The sequence below is a fragment of the Phyllostomus discolor genome, chromosome 10, assembly GCF_004126475.2.
Source record: "Phyllostomus discolor isolate MPI-MPIP mPhyDis1 chromosome 10, mPhyDis1.pri.v3, whole genome shotgun sequence".
NCBI classification, from domain to species: domain Eukaryota; kingdom Metazoa; phylum Chordata; class Mammalia; order Chiroptera; family Phyllostomidae; genus Phyllostomus; species Phyllostomus discolor.
The window spans coordinates 15233449-15260566 of NC_040912.2; the positions used below are offsets into that span (position 1 = coordinate 15233449).

Genomic DNA, 27118 nt, shown 5'->3' on the forward strand with positions numbered 1-27118 from the left:
TTTTTAAGTGGGATCTAGCATATGACTTCAGACTTCTTTTATTTTGCAAAATAAAGGTTGAAAAGGATTCAATAGCTCTTAAATTTCATAAGAGAAAGACATTTTAGCACCAGGACAAAAACAAAAAACAAAAAACAAGTAAAGGACTGCTCTTCATAATTAAATAAATTTAATTATAAAGAACTATATAAGTTTTTAGAATATTCATATTTATTCTAGTTCTGTATGCATTGAATCTATAGATTGCTTTGGGTAGTATGGACATTTTAAGGATGTTAATTCTTCCAATCCATGAACACGGGATATGTTTCCATTTATTTGCATCTTTCTCAGATTCTTTCTTCAGTGTCCTATAGTTTTCTGAGTACAGGCTTTTACCTCCTTAGTTAAATTTATTCTAGGTACTTTATTTTCTTTGTTGCAAAAGTAAATGGGATTGTTTTCTCAATTTCTCTGCATGATAGTTCATTATTGGTGTATAAAAATGCCTTCGACTTCTGAATATTGACTTTGTATCCTGCTAATTTGCTGAATTCATTTATTAGGTCAGGTAGCTTTTTGGTGGAGCCTTTACAGTTTTCTATGCGCAATATCACATCATCTGTGAATAATGACAGTTTTACCTCCTGCTTTCCAATTTGGATGCTTTTTATTTCTTCTTCTTGTCTGACTGCTGTGGCTAGGACTTCCAGTACAATGTTGAATAAGAGTTGTGAAAGCAGACACCCCTGTCTTGTTCCTTATCTTAAAGGACTAGTCATTAAAGAGATGCCAATTAAAACCACAATGAGATATCACACCTACCAAAATGGCTATCATTAATAAATCAACAAACAGCAAGTGCTGGCAAGGATGTGGAGAAAAGGGAGCCCTAGTGCACTGCTGGTGGGAATGCAGACTGGTGCAGCCGCTGTGGAAAACAGTGTGGAGTTTCCTTAAAAAAAAAACAAACCCTAAAAATGGAACGGCCTTTTGACCCAGCAGTTCTGTTGCTGAGGATACACGCTAAGAATCCTGAAGCACCAATTCAAAAGAATCTATACATCTCCATGTTCATAGCAGCACCATTTACAATAGCCAAAATTTGGAAACAGCCTAAGGTCTTTTCAGTAGATGAGTAGATAAAAAAAAAAACAAAACCTGTGGTACATTTACATAATGGAATACTATGCAGCAGAAAAAAGAAGGAATTCCTACCTTTTGTGACAGCGTGGGTAGAACTGGAGACTCATGCTAAGTGAAATAAGCCAGCCGGTGAAAGACAAATACCACATGATCTCATTTGTGCGAGGAATCTAATGAACAAAATAAACTCATGAGCAAAATCGAACCAGAGGCCTGGAATCATGGAACAGACCGACAGCTATAAGGGGTGGGGAGGCAGATACCAATTGAAAGAAGGTGAAGGGACTAGTCAAAGGACATAGATGAAGACCCGTGGGCATGGACAATGATGCGGGGATTGCCTGTGGAAGTGGGGGGTGGGCTGGGTGGAGGGAGTCAAAGGGGGAAAATTGGAACAATTGTAATAGCATAAGCAATAAAATTACTTTTTAAAAAAGAAGTTTCATTGAAATAATAAAGCAGTTTAAAAATAAATTGCTAAAAATAAATTGGTAAAAATAAATAGATTACCAAATAGGAAACTATTCAATAAAGAGGAGAGTGAATATTATTTGTTTATTGGTTAGTTAAGTTTATTTGTATCCTTGATTATATTAAAAGATAACTTTCTGTTAGTATCATCTATATTAATAAAAATAAACAAAATGAAAAAATACCGTTTGTAGAAAACTTACTACATTGCTCTTATTCTTACTGTGCCTCATGTAGACATTTGGGAATCACTTCACGCAATACATATGTGGGTTTTGGGGACACACTGAGATTGAGGCTACACGTGGACATGATGCGACAGATGTCAGGTGGCAGTCACTGTCAGCTGACAGAAGCATTTCTCTAGTGGAGTGGTCTAGGCTAGTGGTGTGCAGAACAGAGGAAGGAGAGTAGAAGGCAGGGAAATCATTAGGGGCTGTGGGCGAGGTGCCCGGAGTGGAGGCTTGTTCCAGGGCGGAGACACGGACAGTGAGAAGCCTGCCAGTGGGGGAAGAACGGGGCGGTAAGATTTAGTGCCTTCCCTTCTGCTTTGATGGACAGCTAACAATCAACAAGCACTCAAAATAAGTTCCTGGTGTTATAAGGACTGTAACTGTTGGAAATATGACCGGATAGAGACCACAGAGGTTGTCTTTATTCTACAATACATAGAAGGCCTCTTAGATTCCTGAGATACTTATTTAAGAAATTATCAGAAAGCGTATGTATATGTATGTATATTTAGACGAAAAGTGGTCTCTGGGTGTGTAAATCAGTTTATGTAAAGAAAAAAGGGGGAAAGGGGGTGCCTTTTTTGTTGTTGTTGTTGTTGTTAATGACTCAATAGGGTATTTGTCTCCAGGACACTTTTTGAAGTTTCAGGTTTTGGGTTTAGGAAAGAAGAAATGACATGGCAGTCTGCTACCGTCCTAGAGCGTCTCCTCAGAGCTGGTACTGCCTTGTGGCCTCCGGACAGACAGAATGGATGCCTTCCCTCTCCCCGCCCTCCCTCCCCAGAGCCTTGTCCTCAGGCTGCATCTGCTCTGTGCCAGGGCTCCACCTTTGGTGCCTGATAAGCTCTGTGCCAGCTGCCCTCAGACCAGCCTTGGGTTAGGCGGAGGAAGATAAGGTAGGAGATAGCTCCTGCGGGAAGAGAGGCAGCTGACTGGGTACAAAGGAGAGTGTTTATTTCCTTTAATCACTCCTGACTTTTTCCAGTTCTTAAATTTCTCTGTGTGAAGCTCAGGGAATTGTGGCCTGAAGATTCTCAGACCTGCTTTTCACAGCAGACTCAGGCAGAAAATTGTGAATGTCTGTAGCTGACCACCTGAAACCCACCTGCCTTCTGCTGGAAATTGAGAATAATGAGCCCCTCTATTTCTTGCTTTCATAAATGTCATGATAGCTGTTGCTTCCCGCCCTGTAAGATGAGGGAGGATTTGGCTCATTTACATACAAGTACGCCCTCCTCTCCCATTCCTACCTTCCTCTTCCTGGGGTTTCTCAGGTAATTGACTTGTTATTGGGCCAGAGTACAGGGCAGGCTTTTGTGCTCACCTGAGCTTGTCTCTGTAGTTGGATTTGGGACTGTGTCAGTCAGGGGGCTTGACTCCAAACAGAGAACCCAATGCTGCGATTGCTGGAAAGACATTGGAGTGCAGGTTGACCTGCAGAATGTTTGGAGAGCTGGAGAGGCAGGATCCAAAAGGGCAGGAACCAAAAGCATTTACAGAGAAGCAGCCACAGAATGCTGGGAATATGAGCACAAATGCTGAAGCCAACCAGCCTGGGTTTCTCTGTCATTCACCACCTGAGTGACCATGGGCAAGTTGCTTAACCATTCTGTGCCTCCATGGATAATTATGAGTAATAAGTGCATTAATATTTATAAAAAGTGCTTAAGCAGTGCCTGGCAAATAATAAGCAGTGTACCAATGTTTGGGAGAGATTATATATATATATATATATATGATATATTAGATATGTATGTATAATATATACTTATATATTATATATACTTGTATATTTATATATCTATTTTATATATGTTTGGGGGAGATTATATATATTATATAAATTATATATATTATATTATATTATACATAATCTCTCCCAAACATCGTGTATTTGGGCTGTTTCTAATTTAACAAATCAGAAACAGCCCAAATACACAATTATATATAGATGTGTGTGTGTGTGTGTGTGTGTGTATCTGGAAAAACTACAGCTATTGTTAATATATTGAGAACAGTTTGCATGACATTGATGTAACCTGGCAGCCAAGGAGAGTGGACTGGAATGCACACACGTGAATAATGATGACTTCACTGTACTGGTCAGTTGGGGCAGTAGATGCTGTTAAGTGAGCATGTGTACTGTGTGGCTGTCACATTCAGAATGATTGAGCAAGCAGAGCAATGAAATCTGCATCAAATTTTGCTTGAAAATTCCTCTGTGGAAACTATTCAGATGATTCAGAAGGCCGCATCTGTGGGCAACTGGTGATTGGCAGCTTCATCAGGACAACATGCCTGCTCATAAATCACGCTTGAGCAGAGTTTGGCATATCATTAAATCACTCAGGTGACTCAGCCCTCCTACAGCCCCGGTTTGGTGCCCTGTGACTTCTGGCTTTTCCCAAAACTAAAATCACCTCTGAAAGGGAAGAGATTTCAGACTGTTGATGAGATTCAAGAGCATATGACAGAGCAGCTGATGGCGACTGGGGGAACTGTGTGAGGTCCCAAGGTGCCTACTTCAAAGGGGACTGAGGCATCATTGTCCTCTGTACAATGTTTCTTATATCTTGTATCTTATTTAGTAAATGTCTCTAGTTTTCATATTATATGACTGGATTTTCATATTACCTTCTGGACAGACTATATATATATATATATATATCTACAGTGTATGTGTTGTATATATAATATACAGGCATTTAACTGCTGCTAGATATATACCAGGTTGCTTTCTCAGCTTTCAAGAGTCTATGTCTGCAATCTCTTTGTTTTTTTTTAATATTTTACTGATTATGCTGTTATAGCTGTCCCATTACCCCTCTCCATCCCCCTCTACCCTGCATACCCTCTCCCACCCATATTCCTCTCCTCTAGTTCATGTCCATGTGTCATAAGTTCTTTAGCTTCTACATTTCCCATACTACTCTTGCCCTCCCCCTGTCTATTTTCTACCTACCATCTATGCTACTTATTCTTCATAACCTTTTCTCCCTCTCTCCTCCTCCCACTCCCCTGTTGCTAACCCTCCATGTGTTCTCCATTTCTGTGGTTCTGTTCCTGTTCTAGTTGGTTGCTTTGTTTTTGTTTTAGGTATGGTTGTTAATAATTGTGAGTTTGCTGTCCTTTTACTGTACGTTTTTTATCTTCTTTTTCTTAGATAAGTCCCTTTAACATTTCATATAATAAGGGCTTGGTGATGATGAACTCCTTTAACTTGACCTTATCTGACAAGCACTTTACCTGCCCTTCCATTCTAAATGGAAGCTTTGCTGGACAGAGCAATCTGGGACATAGGTCCTTGCCTTTCATGACCTGGAATACTTCTCTCCAGCCCCTTCTTGCCTACAAGTTCTCTTTTGAGAAATCAGCTGACAGTCTTATGGGAACTCCTTTGTAGGTTACTGCCCCCTTATCTCTTGCTGCTTCTAGGATTCTCTCCTTCGTTTTTACCTTGGCTAATGTAATTATGATGTGCCTTGGTGTGTTCCTTCTTGGGTCCAACTTCTTTGGTGTGTTCCTTCTTGGGTCCAACTTCTCTGAGCTTCCTGGCCTTCCTGCAAGTCTATTTCCTTTGCCAGAATGGGGAAGTTCTCCTTTATTATTTGTTCAAATAAGTTTTCCACTTGTTGCTCTTCCTCTTCTCCTTCTGGCACCCCTATAATTCGGATGTTGGAACATTTCAAGATATCCTTGAGGTTCCTAAGCCTCTTCTCATTTTTTTGAATTCTTATTTCTTCATTTTTTTTCTGTGTGGTTGTTTCTTTCTTTCTTCTGGTCTACTCCATTGATGTGAGACCCAGCTTTCTTTCCATCACTATTGGTTCCCTGTGTATTTTTCTTCAATTTCACTTATTGTAGCCTTCATTTTTTCATCTAATTTGTGACCAAAATTAACCAATTCTGTGAGCTTCCTGATCACCAGTGTTTTGAACTGTGCATCTGATAGGCTATCTCTTGGTTGCTTAAAAGGATGGATTCTGGGACTTTGATTTGTTCTTCTGTTTGAGCCATCTCTTTTTTTTTTTTGGTCTGGTCACACCTGTTATATATGAGGGGTGGGGCCTTAGGTGTTCACCTGTACGGGGCACCCCAGTTGCTGGGTTGTGATGCTATATGTGGGGACGGGGTCTGAGAGGGAACAATGGCGCTTGCTCTGCTCTCTGCCGATTTTATTCCCTTCCACTGCTTCCCCCAAGCAAACTGGACCTTTCTGGTGCTGATTCCCACGTGGGTGAGCTTGTGCACCCCGTGGGTCTTTCCAATGACCTCTCCTATGAGGCTGGGAGTCACTCCCTGCACCGCAGCCCCCCACAGGTGTTTTCAATCAGTGCCCCCAGGCTCTATTTCCCAGCGCTGGGATCCTGGGTTGCGTGCAGTGCCTTGCTTCACAGTCACCGCCTCACTGGGTCTGCCGGTTGCCACCCCTCGGCCAGGATCTGCCAGCCGCCACTTGTACGCCCGGGGTCCACCCACTGCGGTCTTACTCGCCCGGTCCCAACACTCTTTGTGTTGAGACCCCTCTCCACCCAGCTGCCCAACTCTGCCCCTCCTACTGGTCTAGATGAACGTGTCTATTTTAACTCCTTGGTCGTCCGACATTCATACAGTTCAATTTTCTGTCAGTTCTGGTTGTTATTCTGTTTCTAAATTGTTGTTGTCCCTATCTTGGTTGTGCGAGGAGGCACAGTGTGTTTGCCTATGCCTCCGTCTTGGCCAGAAGTCCTGTAATCTCTTCTTTGCTCACACTGGCTTTTCCCTTATTATGAATTGCCAACTTTTGCCCAAGGGCTTTCACTTTTTCATGGTTCCCTCAGGAACACTGATTCTGGAACATTATTAATGACAGAAGCATATAAAGTTCCTTGCGTCTACATTTGGGGCTTTAGTTTCACTTTGCCACTGTAGGGGTCTAGAACAAGCCACCCCAAGATGTACCTTTATGGTATGCAGATTATTTACAGCTAAAGGCAGCTGAGACCCTGTACGCTCAAGAGAAACTTCTGAACCCTCACCCCCAACTATGGAGGAATTTGAATTGGGGGCCTTGCTGTAATAAGAGATTGTCAGAGATAACTGGTCCATATGGCAGGGTAAACTCCCGATTACTGGACATGTACCCTCCCTGTAACTGCCTTCTGAGTCTCCAAGGTGCCTCACCCCAGCCTTAGCCCAGAATGTCATCTACCTCATTTTCCCTTTTTCATCTGGAACGCTCATGTCTGTAGGACATCTGACATTCTCATGTGTGCAGCGGCTCCCATACATATGTAATTAAATTTGGTCATTTTCTCTTGCTAATCTGTTTCATGTCTACTTGAGAATTAGAGCAGACAGAAGAACCCTGGAGAGTGCAGGAGAGTTTCTTCGTCCCGCACACTGAGGCAGGAGAGGAAGAAGCTGGGAAAATTACCTGGCAAGTATAATGGGGATACTGACCTTAGCTCACTTGCCGCCTTCTCCTTTGCACGACCACTCCCTTAAGCATTAAGCCCTCAGGACAGTGAAGTTCTGTTCAGTATTAAATCATCTTAGGAACAAAGCCTTGGGTCTGTTGACCACAGAGGCAGAATTCTGGTCAAACTAGAGAGAACTTCTAGGCCTCAGTTGTGTTTTAGCTCCAGATCCAGCAAAGCTGCAAAACCAGATGGAGCAGTGTCATGGCTGACATCAGGACCAGATGCAATGACTAATGACCTTCTTTTCCAACACTGACCAGTCATTAGAGACCATGATCCTAAAAGGACACATCTGGCAAACTGATGAATATTCTGTTAAGATCCTCCCCTAAAATTCCTGCATTTAGAAAACAGATAAAAACCTTTAAGGCAAAGGTTCCAGTTGTTTTTCAGTCCCTCCCCATCTCTTCCCCTTCCTGTTTCCTCCCCTCCTCTCCCCCTCTTCCCTTCTCTTCCTCTCTCCCTGTATACCACACTTCTTCAGGCATGTATCTTTGCTTTTTTTTTTCCTCCAAAAGCCCTTCTTTTGCCTCTGTATCTTGTTTCCCAAGCCCACGCAGCCCAGCTGGCTCACTTGTTCTATCTTTGTGCTAAATAAACTTTCTCTTGCACCAGAGCTCTTGGCTCTGAATTCTTTCTTTGCTGGACTCAAGAACCAAGGTTGCTGACTTCCAGTCAAGATGGCAGTGTAGGCAGACATGGCTCATGTCTTCACACAACCACATCAAAATTAAAACTAGTCTATAGAACAACCATTGCTCAGAACCATTAGAAATCAAGTTGAATGGAAGTCTGACAACTATGGAATTAAAGAAACCACATTCATCCAGGCTGGTAGAAGGAGTACAGACATGGAACAGACTCGTCTCTCACCCATGTGTAGTGGATAAAAATCCAGGAGGGTTTTCTCAGGAGTAAGGAGTCCCAGCCTCACACTAGGCACCACAGCCCTGGGTTTCAGTGCCAGGAAGCTACGTCCCCACAACTTCTGGCTGCAAAAACCAGTGGGAATTGAGTCGGTGGAAGAAACTACTGGAGCCCCAAGCAGTTCCTCTTAAGGAACCACACATGGACTCACCTACTCAGACTCACTCCCTCTGAGCTCCAGCACCAGGGTAGCAGCTTGAAAGGCACCAGTGGTATAGAAGGAGCAACTGAAGTGTCTGGCATCCAGGTGAACAGAGGCCATTGTCCCTTTCCTAAACCTAACCCCCACAGAGCTGGCAAGCTGGTGCCACATCTGAGACTCCATCAACCTGGCTAACACTGTTTGGCCCACCTTGGAGATCCCCAGAGACTCTGCCCCACCCAATTTACAGGCCCACCCAAGTAGCTTTTCCATATAAATGGCTGGTCTTTGCTCATGCTTCACAACTTCCTACATCCTCTCAAACAAGCAACAGCTGGCCTCAGTGAGCCCCAGGTCAGGTGCTAGCAGCAGCCAGCCTAGATTACAGCTTGGTGCCTTCTGGGAATCTCCAAGCTCTGCACAATTAGCAACTATCTCAGATTGCTTTATAACTCAGGCAAGGTGGCCCAGGGCAAAACACAAGGTGGGGGCTGACCTTGGCCTGCACCAGCTGGGGAACCCTGGGGCCAGTGCAGCCAGTAGATAGCTACAGGCCAGGTTAGAGCACCACCACCCTGACCCTGGACAGTTGATCCTCCACAGAGGACAGAGGTTGGTGGTAGGTGGTCACAGCCAATGCTTGCAGCTGACTGGCCTTGGTAAATCCCTCCCATTGACCTGTCAACAGCAACCAAGGCTCAACTACAAGAGGAGGGTGTACTTAGCCCACATGAAGGGCACACTTTGAGTACCCAGCTTGATTGATAGGTGAGACTGTGCCACTGGACCCTATAAGACAGCTACTACATTAGGCCACACTTACCAAGACACGGAGTCAAAGCAGCTCTACCTAATACATAGAAACAAACATAGGGAGACAGCCAAAACGAGGAGACAAACATGGCCCAAATGGAAGAACAGATCAAAACTCCATAAAAAGAGTTAAACAAAATGGAGATAAGCAATCTATTGGATGCAGAATTCAAAACACTGGTTATAAGGATGCTCAGGGAACTTAGTGAGGACCTTAACAGCATAAAAAAGATCCAGTCAGAGATGAAGTATATACTAATTGAAATACAGAGCAATTTACAGGGAAACGATAGTAGGGTAGATCAAATCAATGATTTGCAACATAAGGAAGCAAAAAAAACAACCAATCATAACAACAAGAAAAAACAAGAATCCAAAAAAACATTATCCAAAAAAAAGGATAATGTAAGCAGCCTCTGGGACAACTTCAAGAGGTCCAACACTCACATCATAGGGGTGCCAAAAGGAGAAGAGAAAGAGCAAGAGATTGGAAATCTATTTTAAAAAATAATGAAAGAAAACTTCCCTAATTTGGTGAAGGAAATAGATATGCAAGTTCAGGAAGCACAGAGTCCCAAACAAGATGGATGCAAACAGGCTTACTCCAAGACACATCATAATTAAAATGCCAAAGATTAAAGATAAAGAGAGAATCTTAAAAGCACCAAGAGAAAAGAAGTTAGTTACCTACAGAGGAATTCCCATAAGACTGTCAGCTGATTTCTCAAAAGAAACTTTTCAGGCTAGAAGGGATTGGCAAGAAATATTCAAAGTCATGAAAAGCAGGGATCTACAGCCAAGACTGCTCTACCCAGCAAAGCTCTCATTTAGAATTGAAGGGCAAATAAAGAGCTTCCCAGACAAGAAAAAACTAAAGAAGTTGATTATAACCAAATGATTATTATATGAAATGTTAAAGGGACTTATTTAAGAAACAGATCAAAACTATGAACAATAAAATGGCAAAGCACACTAATCTATCAACAACTGAATCTAAAAACAAACGAAGGAAATAAGAAGAGCAGAGACGGAATCATGGATGTAGAGAGCATTTGATGGTTGCCATGTGGGAGGGGGTTGTGGGGGACTGGGTGAAGAGGTGAGGGGGTTAAGAACTACAAATAGGTAGTTACAGAATAATCATGGGGATATAAAGTAAAGTATAGGAAATGAGGTAGCCAAAGAACTTACACACATGACCCATGGACATGAACAATGGTGGGGGGATTGCCTGAGGGAGTGTGGGGGGGGTACTGGGTGGAGTGGGGCAAAGGGGAAATATGAGGACAACTCTAATAGCATAATCAATAACACATGACTAAAAAGGAAAACAACCGAGGTTGCTGAACCAAGAGCCCACATCGCTAGTAACAGCACCACACTTAGTGATCATATAGTCGACTCTTTCTGCCACTTTTGTCTTTTTTTTTGACATTGTTTTCATGATCATTAGTAACATCCCTTTACTCTTCCTCCTGTTGTTTTGTTAAATTAGAAACAGCACAAATGGAAACTCTCATAGAAGATAAGCTATCCTACCACTATGATGGTTTTTAGGAGTCCCTTCCTACTTTTTTAAATGTAGCAATATTTTAAAATAAAAAATAGTGGGAGATATTGGCAATATACATTCTTTTCCTCTTTAATTTGGTTCAAAGAAAATGGCATTTATCCATTCTTTTCTTGAGATACTGTTTCCCTTAAGTAAGATTGTTAAAAGCATTGGTTATTCTAGCAATGATTTAGTACATTCAATTGTCGAATATGCTGTTTTGCGTCCCAAGATTAGCTGGTTACTCTCTCTTTTTCTTCGCACAAACACACATATAGTATCTAAGTATATAGTCATGCAATTCAGCCTGATTTTGAATATGTAAATATGCAAGTACTTAAAATATTAATCTATTGACTATTTTAAAGATTCAAGTAGCACAGAACGTGAAGTTATTTCATTGAGAACACAAGAATTGTAGAATCATTTCAATGGAAAATTGGCATTTAATATGAATATATATAATAAGCTCAGTTTATCTCATTGGCAGGCAGTATAAGGAGATGATTAAAAGTCTTTTATTTCAGCTACATATGTATATATACATGTTTATGACACCTGGGCCACCATATGAAGTGTGTACCTTATGGGTTACCATTAAAAACACGTTTGAAAGGCAAAGACTTAAAAAAACAAAAACAGCCACCACAGCCTTTTCCACTGGTGTCTCTGCCCAGCTTGTAGTGGGTAACTCCCTGGCGCACAGACAAGTGTGAGAAAAAGAGAGAAAATGGTCCAAGATGAAACACATCAGCTGGTGGCTGATAGGGCCGCCACTGGGCCGCAGGGTTTGTCCTCCAGCCCGGGGTGCATAGGACTTAACCAAGAGTTATGTGAAAGGAATCCCCTGCCGTGAATCGTGGAATTAATTTCTAATTGGAAAGCTTTCAACAACAAGTTTCCCTATGTGTGTCAAACGTAGTCAGTAACAAGAAATGGGGATTGACTTTTGACACCTTTGTTAGCAGCAGTGTGGGCAGGGGAGAGTGCTTTGCCGGGAAGGAGCCCAGTTCCGCTCTGCAGGGGAACGTTCTCGTTTTCTCCCTTCAGAATGGAGGCTTTATTTACACCGAGGACTTTTTGTACCGCACTTAAATACAGTTCCGAGAAGACAACATGGCACACAATGGTGTTAATTAACTCCTGGAGCTTCATTTGCTGGTGATTACATTTCTAACCTTGCCATTTAAAACCTCATTGAAATTAAGAAGTAGGTTTGACGAGGCATCAAATCTCCCCGCCAGGCAAAGCTAGAGACTGCCCTTACTCTGTTTACTGACTTTGGGGGATTATCATTTGTAAGTAAATTTGGAATTTCGGAATCTATCAAATGTGGTTTAATTTTTTAAAAAATTTAATTGTGGGAAAATGCAAATAACACGAAATGTACCTTCTTAGCCATTTTCAAGCACACAGTTCAGTGGTGTTGAGCATTCACACGCACATCGTTGTGCAGCCATCTCCAGAATCATGAGTGGGGTTAAAGCCAGAAGAGTATGAGAGCTTTAGTATAAGTATGTTTTTTTCACCCTCGGATTTTAACAGTATTTTAGTGTTCCAAGTTTTTCCATTACTCAACAAGTATCATCTGATTCTTGCTTGGCCTTGAAATGTGTAACAAACAGAAGGATCCTCAGTTACTTGATCACTGCTGTCCCCCTTCTTTCTGGAAGGTTGGTCAAGTCCGTACCTCTTGTAACTACTTTCCGAGGAGTCTCGTGCCAAGTGCCAAGTGACACTCATATTATCAAACTGAAGCCAATGCAGGAATGTCAAGGTCCTGTGGGCCCCACACCCCAGAGAGGGGTGTATCTCTTAGACAAAAATGAGAGGGTTTCAATCTTGTGTTCTTTTGCAAAGATTTTGGTCTAATTCAGTTTTACGTTCTATCTGTGAGTTTTAAAATAGTTTTCAGTCTCGTTTCAGAAGTGCTTTAAAAATAACTATCTTGGTGACTTAATCTTACTTTCATTGAAAGATCCGTGTGGAAAAGTAGTTGCTAGAATATATACTTGAGGGCTCTTTCAAATTCCCTCTCCCTCTGTGGGTTGAGAACTGCGTCCCTACCTGTGTGTTCTGAGTACCGAAAACATTCTCTCGTGTGGAAATGGAGAACTGTCACTCAGGATCCAGGAAGGAAAGTGATGGACAATGCAGACCATGAAGCTGGGATCAAGGCCTGAGTTCTTGCTTATGGCTCTGAGGAAGCCAGTGGCCTGTTGATGAGGACCACAGCTGATGAAAACACTGACGTGCAGCTTCCATATATTGCTACTTGTTTTGGTTGACCTTGCACTGTCTCTTCTTTTTTTACTTACCTCTTCCCCTGCACTTTCCACCAAAATGTTTCCATGTGTTACAAGTTCTAAATATTTGTCATGGCTGCATAATATTTCATCTTGTACCTGGACAAGGATGTGGGAGGGGAGGAGTGTGGATGGAGCTGGAGTGGGGCTGCAGGCAACGGAAACAGCACCTTGTGGTTGGATAACCAAGGACTGTAAAACCCCTGTGAGTGGGAGAGATACTCTAGCAAGAGGTCTCCTCTGTCATCCACATGCATTGTGTCAGTTAACTCCTCAGCCACCTCCTTGTGGAATGTAGGTTATTTTATTAACTATAGAGCCTTCATCTAGAAACAGATTATCGATCCATGTTAACATACAGTGTTCAACAGGGGCCTCCTAAAAAATTAGGGTTGTGATTTACTCTAGCTGAACAGAGTCAAGGTGGAGAAGATGTTAAGTTTGTTATCGAACTTCATGCAGATGGAAAGCAGAAAGAGTACAGTGGTGGGTGTTGGAAATGAAGTTGGATTAAAGCAAAAAGTGAGGGAGTTCTAAAAATGGAACCTCATGTACCTGTAAGACAGTAATTATGCTTGAAGAGGATGGGTGAACACAGGAAACTTGAAGTCGCTTTGGGATCTCATTAGGCAGAATACGTGTCAGTTGGAATCTGAATGCGGTTTTTCTCTGAGTTGGTGAAAATGGTGAAGAGAGGAGGCAGAATCTGCCCGGAAGGCGTGGGCGGTCGCAGGCTGCTGTCTGCGGGTGGCCGGTGGCTCCGGGGTTGGCCGGTGGCTCCCGGGTTGGCCGCTGCCCCTTCTGTTCGTCTCGGCTGTGGAATGTCCTGCCTTTGGGGCCAAGGCTGGTCTCTGCTTGGCCTTCCCAACCAAAAAGAAGGCGACATCACATCTGAACGTGATTCATGTGTGTACTTGAAGGTCATTGGTAAACAGGCCAGCAGAGAAGGTTTGGAGGGGTGAGTGCAGTACTTTGTAATTGTTCGGTGGAGGTGCATATGCTCTGAGACAAGTTGTTTTTTAATTTCTTGATTTTTATTAACACATATCTACTATAGGAACACTGAACAACAACGAAAACTGTTAGTGGGGAAACATCAGTGGAGAGTCAGCATAACACAGTGGTTAGAAACATGAAACCTGGCCTTGGCCAGGCGGCTCCGTGGGCTGGAGAGGCCTCCTGTCCACCAGAAAGGTGTGCTTCCGGGTCAGGGCACATGCCTGGCTGGGGGGGGCGGGTTCCATCCTTGGTCAGGGGTGTGCGGGAGGTTTCTCTGTCACACCCATGTTTCTCTCTCCTTTTCTCTCTCTCTCAAATTAGTAACCATAGTCTTGGTTTTTAGTGAAGATTTTTAAAAAGTCACAAACAAAAAAAAATAGGAACTCTGGAGCCAAATAATTTCAGTGCTTCCTGTTCCTTCCTATCTGTGTGTCCTTAGGTGTTGTCTCAACATCTCTGCCTCAGTTTCTCCATTTGTAAAACTGTGATGATGATAGTACCTTCCTCATTCAACTAAGGGGATTGAGCAAGTCAATAATTGGACAAGCATTTGAAACAAAGCCTAGCACATGGTGAGTGCTGTATGTATTTGTAAAGCGTAAATTTTTTTTTTAAAAACTAGCTGGGTTAATTTCTTCATGAGTCTTTCCAGTCTTCACCCAGATACATTTTTTTAGTTGTTGTGGCTGATATGTGTATATACAACATTGTGTCCTTTTTATTCCTTTAGGGCAAGCTTTTAAGTTCTGTGCTTTCTGTTAATGCCAGTAAATGTGCTTTGGGGTGGTAACAGATGTTTATAGAAACAGAGGAATAGATTTTTTAAATCCCTTGGTCAGATGTGTTAGAGAAATGCTAGATTAAACAGGCTTATTTACTGCAGGAATTCTCCAGTCCTTCTAACATGCGTGGGTGCGTTTTCCATCGTTAAGGAGGGAGAACAGAATAAGCACCATCTCCAAAACTCACTGTGCCCATAGGATCCTTGTTCAGGAGGATCTCTGTAGTCTCTTCGGGGGGCTTTATATGCTTTAGACACATTTGTGGCAGAAGCAGGATTTCGTATCTGGATGGTATACATGCGTGCTTTCAAACTTTACTGCGATGTGATTCACGTGGGGATCTTGTTCAGCTTCATCTGTGAATCGCGTGGGTCTGGGATGGGACCTGAAAACCTGCATTTCCCAGTGCTCTGGCGGTGCCCACCCTACGAGGCTGCCACCCCAGAGACCCCCCCACCCCCCTTGGCGGAAGGGTGTTGATCCCTCGTACCTGCATCTGGTATTCATTCATCCGCTGTGATGGAGCCTGAGGAAGGGAGCCCTGGCCAGGTGGCTTCAATCACGTCCCAGGAGCCTCTGCAGGAGGCCCCCGATGGGCAGGGAGACCTGAGGGGCAGTTGCTGAATTCTGCTCTGGCGGGGAAAGGGGGATTTCCGCAGGGAAGCCAGAGATCCCCTTGAATTCCAGAATATTTGAACGCTGTGATGGCGACTGGTGGGGATGTGCTTTGTTTCTCATTCTGGCTGAAGGGATCGCTGTTTATGTTTGCTGAGACTGTAGTAGTGCCAGAGGAGGAGGGGGGGGCGGTGTGGGGCTGGACACAATCTGAACGCGGCCTGTCTGTGATGATTTATTACAGCAAAGAAAGGCTGTCTAGACAGGTTAGAAGAAATAATTTGGTGGGGAGATTAGAAAGAAGGTGATTCAGTGGCGGTGGAAGGAAATCCAGATCCGTGTCAAGGCATCGGAAAGTGTAAGCCTGCAGCCACGGCATCAGCGCAGCCCCGCTCTGATTAGCTCTGCCCAGCCCGGAGAGGGAGCCCGCGAGGAAGTGACCCTGTTTTGAACCCTGCACTTCGTGGAATCTGGTTTCCACAAATGAAGAGAAGCGATAGGGCGTCATCTCTGGAAACGGTAAAAGGAAGTACGAACGAGGCGTGAATGCAATTCTGATTCTATAGGTTTGCTGTTAGAATGTATCAATCAGGAAAGGAGAAGGAACTGAAAGAATCGTGTCTGGCTATACATTTAAGTAAGCTTGCAAAGGACCTCCGAGTTTGAAAAGACACATGCAGAGAGAAAGGAGGACATGTGCCCCAGGATAAATAAAGTTTCACAAGCCTGTAAGACTCAGGAGCCAGCTCATGGAGGGCTTGTGAAATACTCGAAGGCCAACGAGGAAGGCCTTAGCCTGTTCCTTGTGACAGATGGTAAGACTGACCAATGAGATGGCGCTGTTCTTATCTCCAGCAAGAGAAGGATGTTTGGAACTGGAGCTACACAAGCTAGGCAGTGACAGAGTTCCCACCTGCTTTAACTGGCTTCAGGAGAGCTAGAAAAGCGACCCGCCCCGCGCACAACCACGTGATCCTGAAAGTCCGCACCTGGGGTCACAGCACTGCTGCGAGGTTGTTATTAATGGTGGAGGATCTGCGTCAGAACCCTTGTATGGCACCCGTGGTGTCATGGATCTCGTGGGCTGGCTATGTGCTGTTGAAGACTGCTAAGGTCAATAGATCCTCTCAAATCCTAAAAGAAATGATTAACTAAAAGATTCTGGAGCAGTAAAAATGCTCCAAAGGCAGTATAGATTGAGAATGAACGCCAGTGTCCAGGTAAAACCTTTGTTTATATAAGAATTGGCTGTACCTTGAATTTTAGACAGTGGTGCTGGCAGGTTGCTGCCTTTCACAGAAGCTCGTAGATCCTGTTCCCATTTGGGAACAGACCGTGGTCCCAGGAACCTTATAAAAGCTGATTGGTGCTGACTGAGTGTGTCCAGACTCCCAAGTGTGGGACCTGGGACCAAACCCTCATGGGTGTGGGGGGTGAAGGAAGGAGCCCATGTCCAAAAGGTCCTTGGTTTGAACCCCTTGGGAGTGTTGCCACTAGCATAGTTTTCTTTCCCCCAAATCCTGTTTCTCTTGTGACCAGGAGGAACCTGGGGAGAGAGGCAGAGAATCCTGTCCGTGCTCCTCTGGCCCTGTTGTCCCAGGCACCCTACGGGGTCCCTGGGATGTGGGTGACAAAGATACAATCCCGTCCCTGGGAGAAGCTTACAGTGTAGTGGGGAAGACCCACATTCAGGTCCCCAGTGATAGGTGAGTTTGCTGAGTGCTCGACCACAGTTGACATGTGCTGAGCACTTACAATACAGCAGGCACTGTGGTAAGCTCTTTTAAAAAAATATTTTTAAGTCAGTGCTTCTGCAGACTCACAGGCCTCGCCCCAGACCTACTGAGCCCCAGACTTTTGGTGATGGCGCCCAGCAATGCACCTGAAGTTTGAGAACCACAGTTTTTTAAGTCATTTAATCCTTACAACAACCTTATGGGAGATTTTATTTCTCCCATGTAAGGAGGTGGAAACAGAGGCACAGGGAGGTTAAATAACTTGTCCAAGGGCACATAGCTTCTAAGTGGGACAGATGGGCTTTGAATCTGACGACATAAATCAGAGTGTGGCTCTTAGCCACCATGCAGGGCGGTGCCCAGAGGAAGGAGCTGTGAAGTCCAGAGCGTAAAGAGTTAAGTGAAGTGTTAAAAGAGCTGGATTTCCCCAAACACTTAAAGAGAATTAACTGTATGCAATGAATCATGTTGGATACTCAGGACATTATAACTGTGAGTTGACGGTGTAGACCCTGACTTTAAGGTTCTTACAGCTCTGGCCGGTGTACTCAGCTCGTTGGGTGTCAAAGCAAGAGAGGCGGCTGTTTCGATCCCTGGGCAGGGCATGTGCCTGAGGGCTCCATGCTCAGCCCCTGGTCGGGGCACTGGCAGAAGGCAGCCAGTCGGTGTTTCTCTCCCTGCCTTTTCCCCTCCCCTCTCTCTCTAAAAAAAAAAAAAAAAAAAAAGATTCTTACAATGAATTAGGGGAAATCCAAATGTAAATAAGTATCTGGGATCTAAAGTGCTTTGGATGTAGATAAAAGAGCAGTTCTAAACAGGAGATTTCAGCATACAAATGTATTTCAACGTGAACTATATGCAAACTTAAATGTATAAAAGGAGTCAGGCATTTTAGGCAGGGAGAGTACTATGCACAGTTCAGATGCCTGAAACCACGTGTTCTCGGAGTGGCCAGTACTTCTGTGCATTCGGCCCTTGGATCAGTTTCATATCATCCAGATTTGCCTACATTGTGAAGTCCCTAGTTTGAAAGGATGAGTGAAACTTTTTGCTCCTCCTTTGTTTTAATTTTGGAAGCCAAAAAAAATTGTTTTGACCTATTTCTTGCTTTTAAGTAACATGTAAGTGAAGATGGAAATGTGCCTTAAGCAGTTTTGGAGGAAATAATCTTAAATCGTAGTGGGAGATAATTTGGTTCACAACGGAAAACAATTCTCATCAAGAACTGGTTCAGCACTGGGATACATTGCTGGGGAGATTAGCGCCTCCTGCCCTGTAATGTTTGATCATCTGCGCCAGGATTGGTACACTTTTCCCGTGAAGGCTGAGCTAGTGAATATTTTTGGCGGGAAAACAGAGACTCTGTGTAAACACATGGGCACAGCTGTGTTCCAATAAAACCTGATGAGAACCAGGTGGCGGGGTTTGGGCCCATGGGCTGCGGTGTGCACATCATCCTGGATCTGGCTCCCACCTGACCGCACGTAGACGAAGGCCGTGGAATGGGCCAGGGGACTTCAGGATGTCCTTTGCAGTGGTCCATTTTCAAGGTTCTTTGTGTGCCTTCGTTGGGTAACTGAGAAATAAAAACCAGAAGTCATTTCATAAATATACTTTCTGCTAGAAGACCTTCATTGTTTTACAGCGTTCAAAAATTTATGTAGATTTATTTTCAGAGCCAAAGAAGGGAAGGAAGAAAGGTGGCTACCCCAAAGTGGATTTCTTTTGCTCATTTCTGACTTGCCGGTAATGGAGGGAAGAAAAAGTGAACATTTTCCCTCTAGAAGACCCCAGTGATTTAACTGAAATGTTTTTCATTACAAGGAATTAACTGGGATTGAAGTGGATCTTTACATTTTAAAACAAGCACATAAATTATTCAGGGTATGAAAATATACAGCAGGTCCTTGAATAAAGTTGTTCCATCAGACCTCGTTTCATTACAATGCTGATGAGAGGGGGAATGCTGGCCCGGGGCCAACGTGTGTGTGTACCTTGCCCGTCCCCCTGTGTCTCAGTGGGTTTGCTCCGGGTGCCCCAGTTTCCTTCCACCCCCCAAAGCTGTGCAAGTGAGGACAGCTGGCGTGTGTGACCTGCACCACCCTGACTGAGTGGGTGTGGGTGTGGGTGCGAGTGGCCCTGCAGTGGGAGGGCGCCCTGTCTGGGTGGGTCTCACCTTGGGCCCTGAGCTGCCAGGACAGGCTCTGGCCACCCCGACCCTGACCTGGACTCCTCGGGTTGGGAAAAGCATTCTCTTATTTGTTCTTATTCATCTTTTTTAAATGTATGTCTAGCTCACAACTACTTTGATGTTTAACATTACAGGTGTTTGGGACCTTTATTTAGGAGTTTGGTGGCATTCTTGTGACCACAATGTATCATAGGAATTTAACTCTTTGTTTCTATCCATTAGCCTATGGGAAAATTGGTTTTATTCTATTTTTAAAAAAATTTTTTTCAATTACAGTTTACATTCAATATTATTTTGTATTAGTTTCAGGAGTACAGCATCGTGGTTAGACAATCATGTGCTTTACAAGGTGTTCCCCCCGATGTCTCCAGCCTGTACCTGGCACCGCACACAGGTGTTACATTACATGGAAACACCATGTTTCCCACGTGGCCTGAGAGTCTGGATCCCCAGACACCGGAGCAGCGGCCAGCCCTGTGACACACTGTGGAAGGCCCTAGGTTCACAGAGGGTACGCGTCCCTCTGGGGTTTACGAGCCTGGTGAGGAGGGATGGCATACACGTGCAACGAAGCCCGGAGACGGTATATTTCAGTGGCAAATACACGTGCTAGAGGGAAGAGAGAAATCATGGGAGGCTCAGGGCTTCTGGTGGGCTTCTGGCAGCATTTGCATGAATTGAAGGAAGACCGGGATAGGGAAATGTAGAGAGAAATGCAGGGCTCGGAGGTCATGGCAGGTGCTCGGGTGAGGATGCGCGCGGGTGAAGACTTGAGACATCGTCTGGGAGCAGTCAGGAAAAGTGAACCGTGTTCATTTTTAAATGACTATTTTATTTCTTCAAAACAAGGTGATACGGGAGGTTGTGTTAGGAAGATTATTCTGATTTGTAGAAGGTGCCGGGAGCAAGGAGGGTCATTCTGACATGCATGCAGTCTAAGCTCATATGCCGAGGGCCATGCAGCTTTTAGCAGGAAGTAGGTGCTGCCTTTTGAAATAATATTTGAAAAATTTTTTTGAGACTTTATTTGTGGGGAGGAAGGAGGCCATTACTTTTTTGTTTAACTTTTCATTTTGAAACGATTTGGGACTTAAGAAATGTACAAATAATACAAAAAGAGTTCCCTTGTCACAGTCCACTTGCGAAACCGGCGTTAACACTCAGTGCACTCAAATACGGAACTCGTTCGAAGTTTGCCAGTTGTCCCGGTCAGGTCCTTCTCCTCATCCGGTGTCGGCGGTGCCTTTCGCTGTCAGTTTCCGTTGGTCTCTTTCAGTCAGAGGTTGTCCCTCAGTTGTGTTGTTTTTGTTTTTTTGGTGTGTGTGTGTGTATGTGTGTGTGTGTGTCTTATAACCTTGACCATTTTTGCAGAGTGCAGTCTAGTTACATGGAAGACTGGCCCCCAGTTTGGAGTTGTCTGATGTTTTCTCATCAAATCAGGTGTCCATTTTGACAAAAATACCATAAAAGCATCTTATCAGCGTGTCAGATCAGCAGGCAAATGATGTCAACATGTCTCATGATTAGTAATGATTTTTATCACATTGTTAAGGTGATGTCTGCTAATTTCCACTGAGAAGTTATTATGTTTTCTCTGTTCTCATTCATATCTTGTGGGGAGACACCATGTATCTCATTATACTGCCTCTGTATCCTGTATCTCATTATACTTTTCCCACTCATTTTGGCATCCCTTGATGATTCTTTTTTAAAAAGATTTAATTTATTTATTTTTAGAGAGAGGGGAAGGGAAGGAGAAAGAGAGGGAGAAAAACATCAATATGTGGTTGCCTCTCGTGTGCCCCCTGCTGGGGACCTGGCCCACAACTGAGGCATGTGTCCTGACTGGGAATCAAACCTGTGACCCTTTAGTTCACAGGCTGGCACTCCATCCACGGAGCCACACCAGCCAGATCCCATTGATGATTCTTGTCTGCATCATTTAACGCTGTGGTGTTTGCCTAATGATGTTTTATTTTTATTGTATTTAGCAATTAGAATTTTTCCATAAGGAAGAGCTACTGCTCCCTGTACATTTATTTATTTGATTGTTTGTGACTGCATATGCTCATGGACATTTATTCTGTGCATTTTAATGTAACACTTTACTTAGTTTGCTGCTCCGATCGTCCTGGACTTGGCTAGTGGGAGCTTCTTCACGGCGGCTGCTGTGGGAAGGGCTCATCTTGGACTCCAGGTGTGGCTAGTGGGTTGGTGCTGATGCAAACCAGGAACTCAGTGAAAAGTAGAGATACGTAAACTTGTTAATTTGACTCTTGATCCACATCTTGAGTGACCCGATTCCTAAACTTGAAAGGCTTTTCTGTGGTCGCATTAGCCAAGGAAGCCCACCTTGTTAGGCAAAACTGTTTTCTTGTTTGTCAACACGGTGAGAAGAAAGGCGTTTTCCCAAGGATCGGATGACATCAAGTTGATGACGCTTTGGGGTTTGTTTCTGCTGTTCCTGTTGTGCGCGGAGTTTCCCAGAAGCTGCTGGCTCTTGCTGATTTGTGTCCCCAGGCAGGCAAGATTGTGAAATACCTATAAGTATTCCTAGAACCCGCTTTGATTTTCTACTTTAGCTTTTAAGTGAGGCGAACGTGTTTGTACTAGAAGAGAGTCCTTCAATCATGGGAAGTAAAAGTAAAGTTTCACGCTGTGGGTGCCGCTGGGAGGGTATGTATGCCCTTTCGGAAGGAGTGTAGGTGCCGTGCCGCTGTGCAGACAGGAAGGCATCTTGGCTCAGGGCTGTGTCTGGGCCGGGCTCTGTAGCAAACACGCCACGTGAACAGGTGCAAGGTGGGACTGACTGGAACACTGGCTCTTTGTTCTACGGCAGCCAGACTTAGAAGCTCAGCCACAGAGCCCAGTGCTCTGAGTCAGATGGCTTACTCCTCTCTCCGTGTCAGGAAGGCAGCCTGGAGTGGTAGCGAGGCGGTGTCTGTGGAGGGCTCCACGCCCCATAGTTGGAGTGGATGGCAAGAGGTTTGAATAGCCAGCTTCAACCACTGATTTGGATGGTTTCTCTCAAACCTGGGTTAGAACTACCCAGGGAGACTGGCAAAACCCAGCAGGCTCTACTCCTAGAGGTTCTGATTCTGTGGGTCTGGGGTGCGACCTGAACACCTGTGTGGCTTTTTGTTTGTTTGCTTGTTTTAGTTCCCCAGAAGGTTCTAGTTCATAACCAGGGTTGAGAACCACTGGATCTACTACTTGAGACTTCTTCATGCAGTTAGATGTGCTCCCTTGTCAGTTCCCACTTGAGTCACCACTTTCTAAGTCAGAAGGTACATATGTGGGGCAGTAGCTAAAGATAGGCTCCAGTTGCAAACTCAGGTGAATTTCTTGACCTCTTTTAGTTTTGTCATCTGCGAAAGGTGGGTAATAATAGTGCCTACCTCATAGTGTTTTAAGAATTAAGTGATATGATGCATGTGAAATACTTAGCACAACCCCTAGCACATACTTTCAATTATTTATGATTTAATGCCATGCAGCATGTTTTAGGGGAGTGGTAGCTTTGGGGTCTGTCCCTTCTGTTTCATTCCTGGCTCTGTAACTTTTCAGGCCTGGGACCTTAAGTAAATTTTTAATTTTTCTCACCCTCAGGCCTCTTGTCCACAAAAATATGAGTAGGTGAGTGCAGTTACTAGTATGGGAAAGTGCTTCAGACAAGGGAAGTGCTCAGTAAGCCTTTCTGCCACCTTCCCTTTCGTTCCATTTTCTTAACACACCCGAGTGCCAAAAAAGTGTGATTTCAAGAGCGTCATGGACTTTGCTGTGGCCAGACTGCATTGGGACGATATTACAAATGGCCCTGTGGCTGGGACTGGCTGTTGGGAGCGCGTTCCTTAGGGAAGTGGCTGTGGGAGTCATGGCCGAGCCACCTGCCTTCCCAGTTCATCAGGTGGTTCGCGTCTTCAGTTGGCATCGTCTGTGCCTGACTTGGGAGGACCGTGTAAGTCTTGAGCCAACATACAGGCTGGGATTCTGCCCTTTTCAATTTTGATCAAGCTTTGATTGAGATGTAAGTGTATTCTGGGGCTTAAAAAGGACCCAGGGTCCTAGCACTCTCCTGGACCGCATGCTAGATCCCAGCTTCGATCGTTTTCAGTCCATAATCTCTTAAGATATGTGCCCTCCAGGTACTTATGGAACTTTATGGCTCTCTAGGATTGTAAGAAATCTAAGTATATTTTCTAGCTTCACGTCTTCATATTCTACTCGATCATTTGGAATGAGAAAAGGACAGTGGCCGAAGGTGACAGGAAGTTGTGTCATCACCTGAATTCTCAAGGAATGAATAAAGTTGGCGGTTCTGGTTGGTTCCTGCTTGCAGTAGAGCAGGTCATACTTCCTGGGAAGTATGATTGAAGTGATTCCGCCTTCCTCCTTCTAGTTCTGTCACCCCTTGGTAGCCCTAGTACTTTCACTCAACCCAAGGAGAGCATTAAGACATGTCCTTTAAAGGCCAATAAAAAAATGTGCCTTAAGTCTGTCATAGAGTTTATCGATATTTTCAGCAACTAGAATGAGTTCCATGCTTGGTTCGGACCCAGACTCATAGATAATTACAGTTTAACTTTAGTGGACACCTAACTTTAAAAAACCATGAAGGTAATATATGCTACCCAATTATTCTTTTGAGTTATGCTGTTATTTTTTCTGGAAGTTCGTTTGTGAATATTAAAGGGTTGTAATTTGTTAATACATGTTTAAAATATGAGGCTTGCCTAGAATCATTTAGGGAGTCCTTTTTCATGGTTTATTAAAAAGGAAAGGAAAGGAAATAAATTTGAATTGAAATCTAATTGTATTTGTATTGTTAGCAGTCTTCTCTCTATGGTGTATGCGTGTCTTTCATGAAAGAATCATTACGTCTAACATAAGTAATTCTAGGAAACTGGGAGTAAGGGGCAGGGAAGAATCATTGCCTTGCCCGGCATTGTGTTTCTGAGGCCTGAGGGTGAGAGCCATTTAAAACAGGCTACCCTGCCTCAATGGGACCAGCCACCCAAGGTTATAGAGTACGTTGATAGGAAATTGGGATCAAGAGAGTGAATTCACGGGTGTAAAGTTCTCTTTAGATCCATGTCTTCTGGTGAGTGGGTCCTAAGTCGGGGATGAGCCAATGTGGTGTGCATATGTGTGTTTGTGGAAGCTCCCACGGTGCCTGGCGAGGAGCTCAGTCGGGGCTTCGTGAGTAGTTGTGAAAGGAATGGAAGTTAGTCTCCATAGGAACAATTAGACGAAGCCCTCGAATCCTGAGAGGAGAAATAAAGCCAAGGGATTCAAAAATAGGATGAACGCAGCTCAGCGCTCTACAACGTATTGGAGGGAGCATACCGAAAAGGAGACAGGAGCTTTTTCAAGGGGGTTCTTGTAACAGCCCTTCAGGTAGGTGCTGAGAGGGCGATTTGGCAGGTCCTTTGGAGCAGGGACTCTCAGCTTCCTGTAAGTTGGCCTGCGGCCTTCCCTGATGAAATGAGGCAACAGTCCTTTCCCAATACCTGTTCAAAATGAGGTAACAGATTATTCCTCCACGTTCTTCTTTCATTAAGTCTTTGGCACTTGCTCCTTTTACACCTTACATAGAGTGGCCTCTAAAAAAGTACCGAGTTTTGGTAGTTATTTCAAGTTCAGCGATAACGAGTACTTGACAGGGCCCTGCAGAGAGCTCTGCGGCTTCCCCATGCCCAGCTGAGTCTGAGAGCCGCCTTCTCAGAGCCTTAATGAAACAGAGCTCCCCTGGGCCCAGTTAGGGAGGGCTTCACAGGGGGCTCTGACAACAGGCCCAGGTACTGTGTCCTGGGGAGGCAGCTCTTGTGTTGCTCTTGTGGGTTCCCTGTGGGCTTGTAGCTTATCTAGCACTGTTATCTAGTCAGCATGGAAGGATCCCATTGCTTTATTTACTCGATTTACCAGTCTTTTCAAACAAGCCATCCAGGGGGGCAGCGGCTATGCAGTGGGATTGTGTGAGGGAAAGACCAGGGTTGCGAGAGCCAGACTCAGGTTGGCAGAGAGAAAGGAAGTGGTTTGCTTTCTTTTGTTCCCCTGCTCGGTTCTCTAGAACTTGTTCCTACCTAAACGCTCCCTTTTTAACTAGATCGTAGGAAGTATTTGCTTTTCTGCGCGGATTCAAGCAATGAGATGAGTAATACAGATTGTCAGTCCTGGCCTGCCGTATTGATTTTTAAAAGTCTGTCTGTTGAGGGGGGAAAATCACTTATCATGATGATTCATCTTCAAATTATAAACTTGGTGCATATACAGATTTTAAGTGGCTCAGTATTTCAATAAGTGAATACATTGCCGAGCCTCGGATGACAGAAGGCCTAGGAAGAGCCATTGGAAGTGCGTAGAGTCTAGACCGGAAAGGGTAGGTGGATGTTTTATTTATACACGGGAATTTAAAATGGCCTTATCTACCTCATGAATTTCATTTTCTTTGAAGCCATTGTGAATCTTTAGCAGAGTATACCAACTGGCATTTTTGGATAAAGAGTCTATTTATCTATTTTAGTTTAACGAGAAGGGAAGAAGTGTGGGAGGCAGGTGGAGTGGACAAGAGGCAGAATGGGAATTCTGTCTTATATTAAATTCTGGTAGAAGGTTCCTAATGCTGGAAAGCGATGATTGGCAGGGTATGTTGTGTAAATTTAGCAGATTCTAAGAAGCGGAGGCAGCAGACTAAGAACTATGGGATCTGAAAGACAGCAAGCCTAGGATTTAGAGGTGTAAGAAGTGTTTCAAACACAGGTTGAGAGCTCAGTGAATAGGAGTTCCCCTGTTCTTTTTCCTATGTGGGAAATTGTGATAATTCTCTATTGTGCTTAAGCTTGTGTGGGTGGTGGTGCTGCATCCTGGATTGTTAGGTAGGGAAAAGTAGCTCCTACATTAGTGATAATGGAGATATAAATATCTACAAATAAATGAATAGAAAAATAAAGATCGCTGTGCTAGAAGCTGTGAAAGCAAAGCTGTATAAATTGCCAGTACTCTCTCCAGGAGCTTGTGGATTAGTTGGGGCAAATGCACACTCACAGCGAGACAACTCACTGTGCAGAGCACCCAGGGGCTGCCTCATGAACAGTTGAAAAACACAGACAGACAAACCCCAGTGAACTGGGGTGGGTTGGAGGAGCTTTGCCTCACAGGTTACTGCACAAACCTGGGCTTCAAAGTCTGGTGGCTTTCAGGAAAGTATCAGGGGAGATGAAGGGCTCTCCAGCGTGGAAAGTGGTGTGTGCAGAGGCAGCGTGTGAGTCGCAGGTGCTTCTGAAGAGTACAGTCTCAAACAGTCAAGGAGCCAGGCAGGGAGATGGGAAGTGGATACTGGAAACCCACTGGTGGCAGACTGTGGTAGGCCCAGCGGGGCCGGCTGCGTGTTGGATTGACACACGTAGGCAATACCAGACCTGCTGTAAGTTGAGGGGGCAATTCAGAGACATTTGTTAGGTTGAGGTTTGCGGGATGGCCTGAGAGGGGGTGACCAGAGAGCGGGGGAATCCGTGGTGAGGCTGAAGCAGCCATGAAGGTGGGCGGGGATGAAATCCCAAGTTAAACTGCTGAAAGTGGACAGGAAAGGGAAGGGAGACATGGAATCAAAATCACATTAAGAATAAAGTGACAAGTACAAAAACGTCCTGGTCTTTCTGCTGCACTTTGTAAATTTGTACTCTGTAGATCGAGAACCGTTTAAATGGCGTATCTCGTCCCGTTGGAGTGAGTGTTGCCTGCGTAGTATTTACCTTGAGTGACAGT

General features: G+C 44.3%; 1 protein-coding gene across 1 annotated transcript in view; it reads left to right on the plus strand.

Annotated features, from left to right (window-relative positions):
• Positions 1-27118, plus strand: part of RAPGEF5 (Rap guanine nucleotide exchange factor 5) — a 221849-nt gene that overhangs the window by 20249 nt on the left and 174482 nt on the right. The gene's annotated exons all lie outside the window — the stretch shown is intronic.